This window comes from Erithacus rubecula (genome assembly GCF_903797595.1).
Source record: "Erithacus rubecula genome assembly, chromosome: 27".
In the NCBI taxonomy this organism is placed as follows: domain Eukaryota; kingdom Metazoa; phylum Chordata; class Aves; order Passeriformes; family Muscicapidae; genus Erithacus; species Erithacus rubecula.
In genome coordinates this window covers 34196-49864 of record NC_136679.1, presented here as the reverse complement: position 1 = coordinate 49864, position 15669 = coordinate 34196, and the positions used below count along the sequence as shown (strand labels likewise).

Below are 15669 nucleotides of genomic sequence, written 5' to 3'. Positions count from 1 at the left end.
GGACCCGCCGGGGTCACACACGCCTGGACACACACCTGGGACTTAATTGCGAGAAATTAATGAAGCAATTAAAGAATGCTCCGGGAAAACGGGAGCATCGCAGACCCCGCTCTGACCCCTGGGCCGTATCCGTGGGAACGGTCGCACCGGTCTGCTCAGCCCGGCTCCTCCCGGGGGCACCGGGGCCCTCCGAGCCCCCCCGGCAGCGGAAACGGCCCCGGCCCCACGGACAGCGGGGGAGGAGGCACTGAAGCCCCTTTGTCCGGCGTGGGGTGGGATTTGTACTGGGAAAAGCAGGATTTGTCCCGGGAAGGGCAGGATTTACCTGGGAATGGCAAGATTTGTCCTGGAGCGGGCAGGAATGGGGAGATTTTTGAGTGATTTTGGAGGATTTTGGGTGTCGCCCTCTCCGGACCGGGTTTTCCAGCCCCCCCAGACCCCTCCAGGACATTAAACCCAATTCTCCGGGAAGAAATGAAAAGCTGTGCAATTCCAGAGACGGCGGGCGGGTCCGAGAATCGCGCACTAATGCAGGGGATCCGGTTAGGATTCATTAAGACGTTTTAATTTCATTTTAATTGCAGCCCTTGATGGCGACGCTGCTTTACCTTTTCGGGGGCTGGGGCGGGGTGGCACCTGCGGTGTCCCCGCGTTCCGGGACTCTCCCCAGTGCTCGGGATCGCCTTTGGGTGCCCAAACCCCTTCGCTCTGCAAACTCGCTGCGAGCCCGAGGAAAAGGAAGGTGGGGAAAAGGAACCGCGGAGGCTGCGGGGTTTGGGGGGCTGCGGGGTTTGGGGGGGCTGCCGGATTCTGGTCCCGGTCCCGGTTGTGGTCCTTGTCCTGGTCCTTTTCCCCGTCCTTGTCCCGTCGTTTTCCTCGTACTGCTCCCGGTTCTGGTCCTGGTTCTAGACCCCGTTCTAGTCCCGGTTCTGGTCTTGTTCCCGATCCCGGTTCTGGTCCCATCGCGACTCTGTGGCACCGCCCAGCCCGGCACGGGGGACTCAGCTCGGAACTGCACCCCAAATCCACCCTCATGGGAATTGGAATAACCCCACTGCTCCCCAAACCCTTCTGCACCACAAATCCATTCCTGATAAGATTTGGGATAACCCCACTGCTCCCCAAACCCTTCTGCACTCCAAATCCATCCCTGATAAGATTTGGGATAACCCCAACGCTCCCCAAACCCTTCTGCACCCCAAATCCATCCCTGATAAGATTTGGGATAATCCCGCTGTTTCCCAGCCCCTCCGCCACTTTCCCCAAATCCCCAAATCTGCCCCCCAGTCATTCCCTGTGCCCGCCCGGGGGGGATTTTTGGAGTGCAGCTGTCTGAGCCCGAGACGGGCTGGGTTTTTAAGCAGATTAATTAATGCTCCCCGCGGGGCCGCGCGGACGGAGCTCGGAATGCAAACAGCCCAAATTCGATTTCTGGGACTTGCAAATCGCGGCGTCAGCTCGGCCCAAATCACATTAAGGCCGTTCCCACCCCGAGCAGCCCTTTAATGCACTTTGCGCTAATTGGATTTAAACATTTATTGATCTTAATTCGCGTTTGTGCGGAGCGTGGGGATGGTCTGGGACCCTCGGGAAGGGTTGGCGACCCCACTGGGAAGGGTTGGGGACCCCCTCAGGAAAGATTGGGGACCCCTGGGCTGGGCTGAGGGCTGAGACCCCCGGGAAAGATTGGGACCCCCCGGGAAGGGTTGGGGAACCCCGAAAAGGGTCGGGACCCCACTCGGGAAAGATTGGGGACCCCCGGAAAGGGCTGGGACCCCCTTGGGCAGGGCTGGGATCCCCTCGGGAAAGACTGGGGACCCCGGGAAAGGGTCGGGATCCCCGAGGAAGAGGTGGGGACCCCCGGAAAGGGTCGGGACCCACCGGGAAAGGTTGGACTGAGACGAGACCACCCGAAATTCGGGGTGGGTGGGAGTGGGATCAGTCCCAGCTCCTTCCCTCCGCTCACACACCAACCCAGAGCGGATTTGGGGTGGAAAAATCCCAATTCCTGCCAAACCTCGCGGAGCCCCCCTGTCCCGGAGCCCCTCGGCCCCGGCTCCCGGAGTTCCGGTGTCGCGGGCTTTGGGGAGAAGAGGTCGAGCTTTGCTCGCGGCCCGGGGGGACAATGAAAGTGACAATGACAATTACAATGACAATGAGTCCTTCTGGAGCCGCACCAGAAAATGTCCCCCAAAAAACCGGCCCGCGATACCGGAAGAGCTCAGCGAGGGGGCCGGCGATGGTTTGGGGTGCGGCGCCACTGCCATGAACCAATACCGGTTCCCAACTCAATTTTGGGGTGAAATCACTGCCATCCCCCAATAATGGGGTCCAAGCTCATTTTGGGGTGAAATCCCGCAGCCATCACCCAGTTATGAGGTCACAGACCTATTTTGGGGTGCAATCCTACACCTATCCCCCAATAACGGAGTCCCAGCCCTATTTGGGGTGCAGTTCCACTGCCGTCACTGCCAGTGGTGTCTCAGTTCATTTTTGGGGTGCAATCCCTCCTCCATCCCCTAATAACTGCTTCAATTTTCCCTTTTCCCTATTTTCCCTTTTTTTTTTCCCCCATTTTCCCATTTTCCTCTTTTTTTCCTTTTCTCCCTTCACCCCCCCACCTTTTTTTCCCCTTTTTTTTTCCCTTTTGCCCCCCTTTTTTCCCTTTCCCCCCGTTTTTCGCCATTCCCTGAGCCCAAGGGAGAGCGCTGCTTCCCTCTAGCGGCCCCAGGGACAGGAGGGGACAGGGACAGGGAACAAGGATTTGGGGTCCGGAGCACCTAGGGTGAGCAGAGAGAGAGGGGGCTGGGCTTGGTTAGACTGTAGAAGGGAAGGCTGAGAGTGGAAATTTTCATGGAAGTATCTCAGAAATCCATGCTGGAGGGCACCGAGACAGTGATGAACCTTTGTGCGAGGAAGCAACTGCTGAACAGGTGAGCCAGTGGGGCTTTGTAGTGGGAACTTGTCTTTTTTCCCTTGTCAGTTTTACCTTGCTGCTCCCTCCCTGTTGCCCCCAGAAAAAAAGGGGGGGGCTATGAGGACAAAAGGAATTTAAATTGAGGGGAGTGACACCTCTTCCGTTATTGTGTGTGTTTAAACTGCGGGAAATAGCCCTCCAGCTGTGATTTAAAGGGGACTAACAGACGCGTGCGACCCGTGCAGAGCCGAGCCGAGCAGTGCCAGAGCGGCAGGCGGGAGCGGCGGCAGGAACCGAGCCCGTTTCGTCCACTGCGGAGGGGGCTCGGGGGCCGCCCGGGCCCGGTGCCGGCCCCGCTGGGCGGGCAGGGGCGGGCGCGGTTCTCCCGGTGCAGTCCCGGCCTGGCAGCGGAGCGGCTTTAGCTCCGGCACGGCTCCGGCTCCTCTCGCGCCACGCTGCCCCCGCCCCGCGCCGCCGCCGCTCTCCCCGCCCCTCGCCCCGCGCCGCCGCCGCTCCCCCCGCCCCCCGCCGCCGCTGCCCCCGCCCCTCGCCGCCGCTGCCCCCCGCCCCTCGCCCCGCGCCGTCGCTCCCCCCCGCCCCGCGCTGCCCCCGCCGCCGCTCCTCCCGCCCCTCGCCCCGCGCCGCCGCTCCCCCCGCCCCTCGCCCCGCGCCGCCGCTGCCCCCCGCCCCTCGCCCCGCGCCGCCGCTCCCCCGCCCCGCGCTGCCCCCGCCGCCGCTCCTCCCGCCCCTCGCCCCGCGCCGCCGCTCCCCCCGCCCCGCGCTGCCCCCGCCGCCGCTCCCCCCGCCGCCGCTCGGCACCGACTCCCTCTCCGCGCCGGCATCCGCTCCGCGCCGCCTCCCCTCGCCCGGCTCCCGGCAAAAGCAGTGCCGCATCTGAAATCCTTAAGCGCAACATCTTTATGACAAGTGCTCGCTTTGGGGTTTCATGTCAGTTTTTCTGGTCTAAAGGCCTTTCCTGTGCCCCAAAAGCCACAAAGAACCTGCCAGAAGCAGGCCTTCATTGCATAGCTGCGATTTCAATTTGCTCTTGGATTCTTCTCTCCAATCTCTTTTGGAGTTCTTGTGCCAGAGGGGGGCTCTGACCCCCAAGCCAAACAGGGTCTGTTACCTTGCTAAATGAGAATTAAATTGGCCAAGTCTGTCAGGAAAGCAAAACCATCCTGGGATTTGTTTGGCCAAAGATGAACCGTGAATACGTCCGTACTAGCAGTGGGTGTGAGTGCTGATACTTTTGGGTTATCTGGTGCCTCTGGCCCCTCGGATGTTTTTAGCAGCAATCCATTTTTTAAAAGAACACAAAGATCTTACAATGCAGAAGAGTCTTTAGGAAATACATCCATAAAAGGGACTCTTCTTGTAGTTCTCCTTCCTGCTTTCACCTGGGCTGGAAGGATGGGCATGGCCCGTATTTATCATATGAAAGTGATATTACTAAATTTGTCCATAAGTTATTACTCATTTCTGACAGAAAACATTTTCATTTTGCCTTTCCCATGTTGTTTCCAGGTCCTGCCCTGATGGACATGTGTGGTCTCAGACAGCGATTTCCTAGGAGGAAGGGGAGCCTTTGTCTCACCTGCACAGCTCAGGTGGATGTGACAGAATTGGTGTGGCCTGACAAGGCATGAACAGCTGTGTTCTGGAGCACCTTGAAACCTTTCTCTGTCAGGTTTTGGGGGGGTTTCTCTTTGGGATTTCTTGTGATGCAGCATCTGGGATGTCCCTGTGTGCAAAGTCCAGTGGTAAAGGATTGAATAACTGACAAGCGAGGTTTGGGGTGAAAATGGTTCTGTTAAAATGAGCAAAAAGTGCAATAAGAAAAATTAGCATCCTTTTAATTTCTGAAATAGTTAGGAATAAAAATTGACTAATAGGGCACTTTTATATTTGAAGTGGTGTCACCTGTCATGGATAAACCCCATAGTGAGCAATGAGAGCACAAGTGTGAAAGCCAGGATCCTTTGACTTCTGCTCTGAGCTGAGATTGCTACGAGCACTCTGATGAGCCTTCCAGGGAACAGGGAGCTGGGAATTGCAGGTGCTGCCGGAGCCATTTCCTTAGGTCTGCTGCATCTGTGTCCGTGACCAGTGGGATTTGTGCTGGAGAGAGAGGTGCTGTGAGGAACAAAAGGTGGAGTAAATCCTCTCTGGGATGTGCAGCTAAGGACTGAATAGCATGGAAGGAGAGTATTTATATACTCTGTCACTATTTCTCCCAAAATTGGGGTGGAGCAGTGGTGAGGGTGGTTGGGTTTGGTCTGGATCTCTTATTCTTTGTGCAGTTTCTAAAGCCTGTTGTATGATTTACTGTCCAGTATCTTTCTAACAAAAGAAGGCCGGGGAGAGCGAGCAGAGGACCGGCCTCGGGCTGGAGAGGGGCAGGAGAAAGGCAAAGGGACCTGCCTGGGGTCACTGTGGGCAGCAGAATGGACACTGGGGTGACCAGTGGAAGTGAGGAGTGGGTCTGAGTTCACCTACAGGGAAAGAAGGAGGGGATGTTTTGGAGGGGAAAGCTGAGGCGATGAGTTCACTCACCCTGGCACAAGTTGTGTTTGCACAAAGTGGGGCCAGAGTTGAAGGTCAATCCAAAGCCAACCCCGCTTGACCTCTGAATTCCAGAATAGTCTGTGAGCACACAAAGCAAGGGACTGTTGGGAAAAATAAAACAGCACTACCATTCTGGACCTCTGCATGATATTCACACAGAACTTCCCTTTCAAGGAGTGAAATGGAACAAAAGGTATAAAAGAAATGTAATTCCAAGAGGAAAAATAGTCTGCAAAAAACAAGTCCCTGTAGGCCTGGATGCTGATCCCTATTGCTGGTCCATGACAGCATCTGACAGGTCAGATTTCAAGCTGTTTTATGTAACAGGAAACTGTTTTTTTCCTTCTGGTAGGTAGGATCATTGGCTTTGCATGGGCAAAGGCACTGCACATTTTCCATCTAGGAAAAGAGTTAGGGAACTATTTTAAAACATAGTCCTGGAGGCAAACAGCTTGGCTTGGTAATTCTGTGTGGAAATAGAAGAATAGCTCTTCTGGTTTTCCTCTGATCTTTCTCCCACAGCTGTTTCTGTGTTCCTGATTTCTGTTTAGGTCAGGGACGTGTGGCTCGGAGTTCAGCAGCTGGATATGTTACTGACCCACGTCAGGTTGTTCTGCACTAGTGCAGGTGATGAATTGCAGGATGGTTTGGGAACTCGGAAACAAGGAGGAGAAACTATTACATCTCTTTGTGAAAAGATTTGGCTACATCAGAGCAATAATTCAGGGAGCTAACACATCATCTTTAACATTCTGTGCTCTGCCATCCTCACTGTGAGCCCTGAAAGTCTCCTGAGCTGTTCTCATACAGACCTAACTTGTTTGGTAAAAAAAAAATCTGACTTTTGTTTGGACAAAAATATTTTATTACTGTGTGCAAAGTCATGGGGAAGATTTATTCAACATCTGTCAGTGGGACATTAAAGCTCTGCTTTCCCTTTTCTTGAACAGTCTGAGACACAATATTACTTTATATCATTTTTATTACAGGATTTTTAAACTTTTTGAAGAACCAGACTGTTTGTGCATATGTGTGTCATTAATGTCCATCCTCTCTCCAGTGTAGTATGGGAAAAAAGGCTGCAGAGCTTCCTACAAGGGACTGTAAGTGCAAATACTGAGGAGCCAGAGGTTTAATCATGATGATTTACTATTTCTTAAAATAACCTGATTGATTTCATGATAGCAAAACTGGTATGAACAGAAGACTGAACTCAGGAATCAGTCATCTTGGGTTTAAAAACTTTAATGGGTTTTGGAGACATTTATATCAGACCTGGTTTATTTTTATTCCCCTTTTATTAAATAAAAAATAAAAAATAAAAAAAACCACCAAAAAAACAACCCTGATCCGTCACTGCTGCTGTGATGTGTGACAAAAGGCCATCTTCCTCCACTTGGAAGAGGTGAGAGATGGAGCTAAACCCCAAAGGATTTTCTGCTCACTGATTGTACCTGAGTTTTAGTGGGAATTCTCTGCAAAATCTGATCAATTGTTCTTGGCTGTGGCCGTGAGGGGAGTCGAATATGCCAGCCCAGATCTGCAAACATGCAGTGCCAGAAAGAGAACCAGGAGAATCACAATGGCAGATTTCCACATTCACTAACATTAAATAAGGGCTTCAAAAGAGAAATCTGGGCAGCAGTAACTGTAAGAGCACTTGGCTTCAGTCTAACAGGCAAGCCTCAGAACAGCTCTTCACCTTTAGTGCTGCAGAGGTACTTCCAAGACAGTCACTAGAGGTCAGACATCCAAGTCTTATCACCTTTATCTGTGCTGTGAAGATTGCCAGCCCTTAAGGCCAGCAGATCCTGCACAGGGAATGTGGCTCCTGCATCACTGGCAGGGCTCAGAGGTGCCTTTACCTGTGGAAGGTCGGCTGAAACCATCCAGGTCTCTGCATTGCAAATACACGTGAACGAGCGGAAGAAAGCTCTCCATGTGCTTCCTCAGGTACTTCCCAGTGGCACTGCTCAGACACCAGAGCTCCAACTGCAGCAGGTGAGTCCTGGAGTGCTGGATCAGCATGGCCACAATGGCCAGGGAGTTGTGTGAGCACTGGGCAAGACAGTGAGCCTGCACCTCGACACCACCTGCGAGAGCCAGGACTGGCTCACTCTGGAGAGCCTGAAGGAAAACTCGCTCCAAATCTTTGCTGGCTGATGCTGACATCAATTTCCCCAAAGCCTGAACGTGCTCTGTGGACAGCAGAAGTTCTCCTTGCTGGGCATGTCTTTGGTAGCTGTCTGCAAGGATCTGCACCAAGATTTGTCCATAGAAGCTTAACTGTTTCCCTATTTTAGGGGATTTTTCAGATTTCTAACAAGTCAAGCTGTTCTCAGGAAGTTGCAGCATGGTTAAAGTGATCTCCTTCAGCTGGGCTGCAGTCATGTACATGTGCAGCTGGTGAGAGTTCCAGGCTTCTGTTCTGCCCCACAGTCAGCAGCTCTTCCAGGACACTCTTGGTGATGGCTTTGAAATACTTGGACAAGACGTGTCTGTGATCCCTCGTGATGGGAGCAGGGCGGGGGTGCCTGTTTTCAGCAGCTGGAGCACCCCAGAATTGAGGTGAGCTGACAGGAGCTTCACAGGGACAGGGTTCAGACCAGGCTGAGGAACAGAGCGCAGCTCCAACGCCAGGAACCAGCTCTCCAGTGTAGGCTGTCTGAAAATCAAGGTGAGTGTATCCTCCAGGGTCTGTAACACACAGAGGTAATAGTGTCACTGAATGGGTAAAATGGTGCAGGGTAAAAAATAAACTCAGTCATCTGCCTGTTTTCCACAGTTTATCAGTTACACTCACTGAACATGAAATTGTCTACTCACTGGCCAGAGGATAAACAATATTAATGAATTACAAGCACATAAATATCATTCTCCCAACATTTATGCTGGGGGATTTATGCTGTTATACTGAACACTCTGGACATGTCTGAGCTCGTCTGCAGAGGAAAACTGAGTATTCTGGGGTTCATCTACACACTCTAATCTCCACAAATTCACAGAACAGATGAAAGGAGGAAAAATTCCCTCCTCAGGTACATAATTTTCAATAAGGCTTTACACAGAGCTGAGGGAATACGTTTTTTTCTGCAAAGGTGATCTCATTTGGGACTTCTCCTGACATGTTCCAGCTCAGGGTGGGACTGTGGGTGATGCAGCTGGGTCACATTTCCACACAGTAGTTTAGCAACCTCACGCTCTACATTCCTAAATTCTCCTCCAAGAGCTTAACAACAACTCTCTGATCAGCAAACTATTCCCTAGAGAATCAGCCAAATCCAAGTTTGCTAACAGGTACCTCTGTGTGCAGGGATTTGGTACCTTGTCATTTGAAGACACTTCTGCCATCAGAGGCTCCTCATCCACAAAGAAATCCCATCAGCCTGATGCTCTTCCTGTTCCTGCTGCTGCTCCAGCTTTATTTGATTGCCCCGGCACAACAGGATGCTCAGCAGGTCCACACAGAGGTCAGCAAGCTGAGGACCCAAGGTTTTACCAAGCTATGAAAATAAAGACATCTTGGAAGTGTAGAAAAGAGGAGGATGGGAGCAGAAGGGTAATTATACAACAGGAATAGGAGTTAATTAAGAACTACTTAGATTACAGCCTCTTCTGGGGGAAGGAACCACTTCCCAATGTAGAAACCTGATTCTAGGAGAAGTCTCAGGTTGCCAAATAAATAGTGATAGAATTTCATTTATATTGTGACATTTGGAGGTACACAGGCCAGTGAATGTTACTGTCTGCAAAGGCTTCTTAGGGAGACCCAGGAGCTGGATTAAAATCTCGAGTTTATTTGCACTCACACCGATCAGCAAGGTGACCCATGCAAAGTAAATCCAAAGCTCCTCAATAATAAGAACTGATATTTGTTTATAAATTACATGCAGTTTTGTACAGTGCTGTGCAGCCTCAGAGACAAGTACAGAAAAAAGAGTTACAGAACTGGAACCTAAATTTTAACAGCTAAGTAATTTGTACCTTCTGCATGAAAATAAACCAAACATAACCACAATATTATTACAGTATTGCTCTTACACTGCTGAAGTTCTCCACTGTGGATTTCAGGTACAACAGCACGTGCTTTACTCCCAACAAAAGCTGGTCAGGTGGGAGCCAGGAAGCCAATTTTGTCTGAACACCACCTTCCAGTAGGGTATTGCTTCCTCTCTCATAAGCTCTCTTTAGCAAAGTGGTAAATACAGAATCCAGGGGCACAGCAGCTTCTTCGCTTACCTCCTTGTGATTTTTAAACTGTTTAAAGTGAAAAAAGCATAAGAGAAAAACAATGATGAATATGAAACAAAAATCTCAGCTACCCATGTTTTGAGATGAGCTGTGGGCTGAACCCAGGGCGAAGCTCCAGGAGCACAAGTGTGCAGTCCTGCTAGAACAGAGCCATCCAGCAGTGCCCCCAGGGAATCTGTAGTGTTCACTGCTGGCCTTAGAGAAAAACACCAAACCCAGCCCGGGGGGCCTGTGATCCCCAACCCAGCCAGGGGCAACTCCAGGCACTCTGAACTGAGGCCACTGTATGCAGCAGGCTCTGCTGTGCCCAGTGAGGAGCCTGTGTACAACCCACCCTTGAGCCCTGAGCCACCTCCCAAACACCACAGAGACCTCTTGTGTCATCAGAGAAAAGCCCTGCAGCAAATCTGTGTCCCAGCGTAATCAACAAGAAATACAGAGTTAGCTCGACAGAAATGCTCTTTCTGATGGAAATGTGATCTGTATAAACTGTGAGGTTTTTATAGGAATTCAGTGGCTTCAGGTATTCCATACCACAGGTTCCTGAGATTGCTTGGGTATCCAGAGTTTATAGTACTGGTTAAACTGGTAGAGCTGAGGATACTTAGCAGTTTCCAGGGACTCGAGAACTTTATCATAGAGCTGGAACATCAAACAGAGGGCAAAGGATTCTCTCTGAGAGTGCAGGAGCTCAGTAAAAACAGCAACACGGTACTCTAATATGTGTGCTCCTAGAAAAGCAAAACCAAATTTAGCTATTGACCTGAGCAGACACTGGGGCAACCCTCCTTACCTTGGGCCTTGGCAGCAGCCCACAGAGCATCATTCAGAAAAGTACTGAGTAAGATCAAGAAGTGTTAGACAAGAGCTCCTGACCACTGAGGAACCTGAAAAATCCTCCACACATTAGTTCCTGCTGAAGTAAATAATCCATCCTCACTGTGCTGTGCTAAGCATGCCTGTATTTTAACAGGAAAAGCCCCCTGCCAAGCACCACCTCAGAGAAGAACTGATTTGTACTGGGGGGCACACCCCAGGTAACATGTACAAGTTAAACAGAATTTTCTTTCAGTCATCCCAGGTGGTACTTGAGCACCAAATACCCACAGAGAACTTAGTGAGGTTCTGTGGGGTTGGCAAATCCTGCTCCAAGCCCAACTGATGCCCCTGTGACTCCCCTGTGACTTTCCTCAAGGAGCTGGTAGAACTGCAATATTTGCAATATTTGCCACCAGAGCTTCATTTCTGAAGAAGCTTTCTCTGGAAAATGCATCCATTTCCTACTTAACAGCACAGTCCTCTCTCTGATCTCGGGAAGAGCTGCCCACAGCCACAGAAACCACCTTCCTCTCCTGATCACCTCACTGTCCTAAAAACACTTTGACAGAAGCCAGGTGGTCCATGCAAGGACAGTGTCTCTTGTCTTTAGGGTCAGGGGAAAAGGGCAGAAGCACCTACAGAGCTTCAGAGCCTCTCTTGAGGAGGAAACACCACGGATCTGCACTCCCTTCTGCTTGTAGGGAAGACAATAAAACAGCTTAAGGAAAAAAACGGTAAAAAAATATTAAAAATGGGTAAAAATGATGCCCCTTTCACTCCACTGGTAGAAATTACACAATACCAAAAAACCTGCACCTGTTCCATCCTCAGACTGAAGCAGTAGCTTCTAATGCAGCAGGGACAACAGCAGGGAAGGGAAATGTGTGGATAATCATGTCTTCATTTAAAGATTTCTTCATGAAAGTCATCACTGCCCTAAATCAGGACATCCACTACGTCCAGGGCATCTAATAAATGAAGAAAAAAAAACTAAGCAGAGGATCCAGACTACCAGGAAAAACAACAGAGGTAGAATGCAACACTCTAAGAATACAAGGCAACCTTTCAATTTATTAAAAAAAAAAAAAAAAAAAAGAAAAAAAAAAAAAAAGGATGAAAGGCACCTTTGTCTCACAGTACAATGTTAAGTGCAACACAAGCATCACAGCTGAACCTTCCCTCTGCCTTTCAATGCTGCTGTCCAGCAAGGAGAGGCTGTGGCTGCTTCTGGAATCCGGGAAGTTTCCAAATCCAGGTTGGACACTGGGGCTTGGAGCACCCCGAGCTACTGAAAGGTGTCCCTGTTGACAGCAGGGAGTGGAACTGGAGAAGCTTTAGGGTCCCTTCCGACACACAGTTTTTAACACCTGGCCCATTAACAGGAGATATCTCCCAGAGTGATAAGACTCGCTGCCACACCCAGTTTTTAACAATGGCCCATTAACAGGAGATATCTCCCGGAGGGAGGATGGGCTGTGGAAAGATAAAGATGATTGCCCAGCTGGTTTAAAGATGGCCCATTAGCAGATAATATGTACCAGGAAAACAGGGTCAATGTGATAGAAAACACTTTTTTGCCACATCCTGTAGTGCAACCTAAGACAAGTGGTCTCGCCCCTCTCTCTCGCCTTTCTCCCGCTTCCCTCCCGCCTCTCTCCTGTCCCTCTCCCCTCCCTCTCCCGCCTCCCTCCTGGCCCTCTCCCGCGTCTCTCCCCTCCCTCTCCCGTCCTACTCCCGTTCTTCTCCCGCCTCTCCCTCATTCATCTCCCGTCCTACTCCCGCCTCTCTCCCGCGTCTCTCCCGTCCCTCTCCCGCCTCTCTCCCGACTCTCTCCCTCCTTTCTCCTGTCCTTCTCCCACCCTTCTCCCGCCTCCCGTTCGTCCCTCTCCCGTCCCTCTGCGTCCTACTCCTGCTGCTCTCCCGCCTCTCTCTCGCCTCTCTCCCGCCTCTCTCCCGCCTCTCTCCCGTCCCTCTCCTGGCTCTCTCCCGCTTCTCCCGCGTCTTTTTTTCCGTCCTACTCCCGCCTCTCTCCCGTCCCTCTCCCGTCCCACTCCTGCCTCTCTCATGCCTCTCTCCAGCCATTCTCCCGTCTCTCTCCCGTCCCTCTCCTGTCCCTCTCCCGTCCCTCTCCTGTCTCGCTCCCGTCTCTATCCCATCTCTCTCCCGTCCCTCTCCCGCCTCTCTTCGGCCTCTCTCTCGTCTCTCTCTCGTCCCTTTCCCGTCCCTCTCCCTCCGCTCTCCTGCCTCTTTCCCGCCTCTTTCCCGTCCCTCTCCCGCCTGTCTCTCGCTTCTCTCCCGCCTCTCTCCTGCCTCTCTCTCGTCCCTTTACGTCCCTCTCCCGCCCTTCTCCCTTCCCTCTCCTGCCTCTTTCCCACCTCTTTCCCGTCCCTCTCCCGCCTGTCTCCCGCCTCTCTCCCGCTTCTCTACCGCCTCTCTCCTGCCTCTCTCTCGTCCCTTTCCCATCCCTCTCCTGCCTCTCTCCCGCCTCTTTCCCGTCCCTCTCCCGCCTGTCTCTCGCTTCTCTCCCGCCCCTCTCCTGCCTCTCTCTCGTCCCTTTCCCGTCCCTCTCCCACCTCTCTCCCGCCTCTCTCCCGTCCCTTTCCTGCCTCTCTCCCGTCCCTTTCCCATCCTTCTCCCGCCTCTCTCCCTCCCCTCTCCCGCCTCTCTGCCTCCTCTGTCCCGGCTCCCTTTTGCCTCTCTCCCGCCTCTCTCCCGTCTACCTCCCATCCTGCTCCTGCCACTCTCACGCCTCTCTCCCGTCCCTCAACGGTCACTCACCGGTCCCCCTCCCACCTCACTGCTGCCTCACTGCCGCCTCTCTCTTGCCTCTCTCCGGTCCCCCTCCCGCCTGTCTCCCGCCTTTCTCCCGTACAACTCACGCCTCTCTCCCGTCCCTCTCTCGCCTCACTCTCGCCTCTCTCTTGCCTCTCTCCCGTCCCCCTCCCGCCTGTATCCCGCCTCTCTCCCGCCTCAGTCCTGTCCCTCTCACGCCTCTCTCCTGTCTCTCTCCGGTCCCTCTCCCGCCTCTCTCCCGTTTCTCTCCCGTCCCTCTCCCTCCTGTCTCCTGCCTCACTCCCGCCTCTCTCCCTTCCCTCTCACGCCTCTCTCCCGTACCTCAACGGTCACTCACCGGTCCCACTCCCGCCTCACTGCCGCCTCACTCCCGCCTCTCTCTTGCCTCTCTCCAGTCTCTCTCCCGCCTCACTCCCGCCTCTCTCTTGCCTCTCTCCCGTCCCCCTCCCGGCTGTCTCCCGCCTCTCTCCCGTCCTTCTCACGCCTTTCTCCCGTCCCTCTACGGTCCCTCTCCTGCCTCCCTCCCGCCTCTCTCCCGTCCCTCTCCCGCCTCACTCCCGTCCCTCAACGGTCACTGACCGGTCCCTCTTCCGCCTCACTGCCGCTTCACTGCCGCCTCTCTCTTGCCTCTCTCCCGTCCCTCTCACGCCTCACTCCCGCCTCTCTAACGCCTTTCTCCCGTACAACTCACGCCTCTCTCCCGTCCCTCTCCCGTCCCTCTTCCGCCTCTCTCTTGCCTCTCTCCCGCCTCTCTCTTGCCTCTCTCCCGTCCCCCTCCCGCTTGTCTCCCGCCTCTCTGCCGCCTTTCTCCCGTACAACTCACGCCTCTCTCCCGTTCCTCTCCCGTCCCTCTCCCTCCTGTCTCCTGCCTCCCTCCCGCCTCTCTCCCGTTCTTCTCCCGTCTGTCTCCCGCCCCTCTCCCTTCCCTCAACGGTCACTCACCGGTCCCCCTCCCGCCTCACTGCCGCTTCACTCCCTCCTCTCTCTTACCTCTCTCCCGTCCCTCTCCCGCCTCTCTCTTGCCTCTCTCCCGTCCCCCTCCCACCTGTCTCCCGCCTCTCTCCCGCTTCAGTCCCATCCCTCTCACGCCTTTCTCCCGTCCCTCTCCGGTCCCTCTCCCGCCTCTCTCCCGTTCCTCTCCCGTCCCTCTCACTCCTGTCTCCTGCCTCCCTCCCGCCTCTCTCCCCTCCCTCTCCCGCCTCACTCCCGCCTCTCTCCGGTCCCACTCCCGCCTCACTGCCGCCTCACTCCCGCCTCTCTCTTGCCTCTCTCTCGTCCACATCCCGCCTGTCCCCCGCCTCTCTCCCGCCTCAGTCCCGTCCCTCTCACGCCTCTCTCCCGTCCCTCTCCTGTCCCTCTCCCGCCTCTCTCCCGTTCTTCTCCCGTCCCTCTCCCTCCTGTCTCCTGTCTCCCTCCTGCCTCTCTCCGGTCCCCCTCCCGCGTCTCTCCCGCCTCTCTCCTGCCTCAGTCCCGTCTTTCTCTGGTCCCCCTCCCCCCTCACTGCCGCCTCTCTCTTGCCTCTCTCCCGTCTCTCTCCCGCCTCACCCCCGCCACTCTCTTGCCTCTCTCCCGCCTCTTTCCTGTTCTTCTCCCACCACTCTCCCGTCCCTCTCCCCCCCTCTCTCCCGCCCCTCTCCCCCCTCTCTCCCGCCCCTCTCCTGTCCCCCTCCCTCGACTCTCCCGCCTCTCTGCAGCTTCTCCCCCATCCCTCTCCAGTCTCTCTCCCGTCCCTCTCCCGCCTCTTTCTCCGGTCCCTCTCCCGTCACTCTCCTGTCCCTCTCCAGCCTCTCTCCCGTCCCTCTCTCAGGCCTCTCTCCCGTCCCTCTCCCATCGCTCTCCCACCTTACTCCACTTTCCCACGTTCCTCCAGACTTTCACACTTGGAAACGCAACATCCACTTGAATTTCAAAATGTGCAAAAAACCCCCCCAAGAAACCAAGCCCGGTTTTGTTTCATTAATTCCCTTTTATAAAGGGTGAGATTTTCTCCTGGTGTCCTGGTTTGAAGGGCAGGTATCTGGCAATAAAGGCAGAAGCTTCTCTTTGAAATGGAGAATGTAAACACCCTTCCTCCAAATTATTATTAAGATTTTGAAATTAAGGGGCTCTCAGGCAAATATATGGGAATGAGCAATAACAGTTCTTTACAGGAAAATTAAAATAGAAATTACACAGAACAATCCCAAACCCTGCCAGAGTCAGAATCCAAGCTGACACCCGTCAGTCAGTCAGGGTGGTGGCAGCAGTGCCATTCAATGGTGGCTGCATCCTCCTGCAGTGGCAGATGTGTTTCAGCTGGAGCAGTGCTCCTGGAGAAGGTG

At 53.6% G+C, this 15669-nt stretch overlaps 2 long non-coding RNA genes across 2 annotated transcripts in view; one reads left to right on the top strand and one right to left on the bottom strand.

Annotated features, from left to right (window-relative positions):
• The window catches only part of LOC306812851, a 70684-nt gene extending 60291 nt beyond the window's left edge, over window positions 1–10393 (bottom strand). Inside the window, exons 1-4 of the long non-coding RNA XR_013776916.1 lie at window positions 10271–10393; window positions 9527–9742; window positions 8810–8988; window positions 7975–8182 (exon numbers count right to left, since the gene is read on the bottom strand). This is a non-coding gene — a long non-coding RNA (uncharacterized lncRNA). The remainder of the gene's footprint in view (window positions 1–7974; window positions 8183–8809; window positions 8989–9526; window positions 9743–10270) is intronic.
• LOC306812852 lies at window positions 4461–6698 on the top strand. The gene is made up of 3 exons (XR_013776917.1): window positions 4461–4680; window positions 5254–6087; window positions 6475–6698. It is a non-coding gene; the product is annotated as an uncharacterized lncRNA (long non-coding RNA).
• Window positions 10394–15669: the final 5276 nt, after the last annotated feature.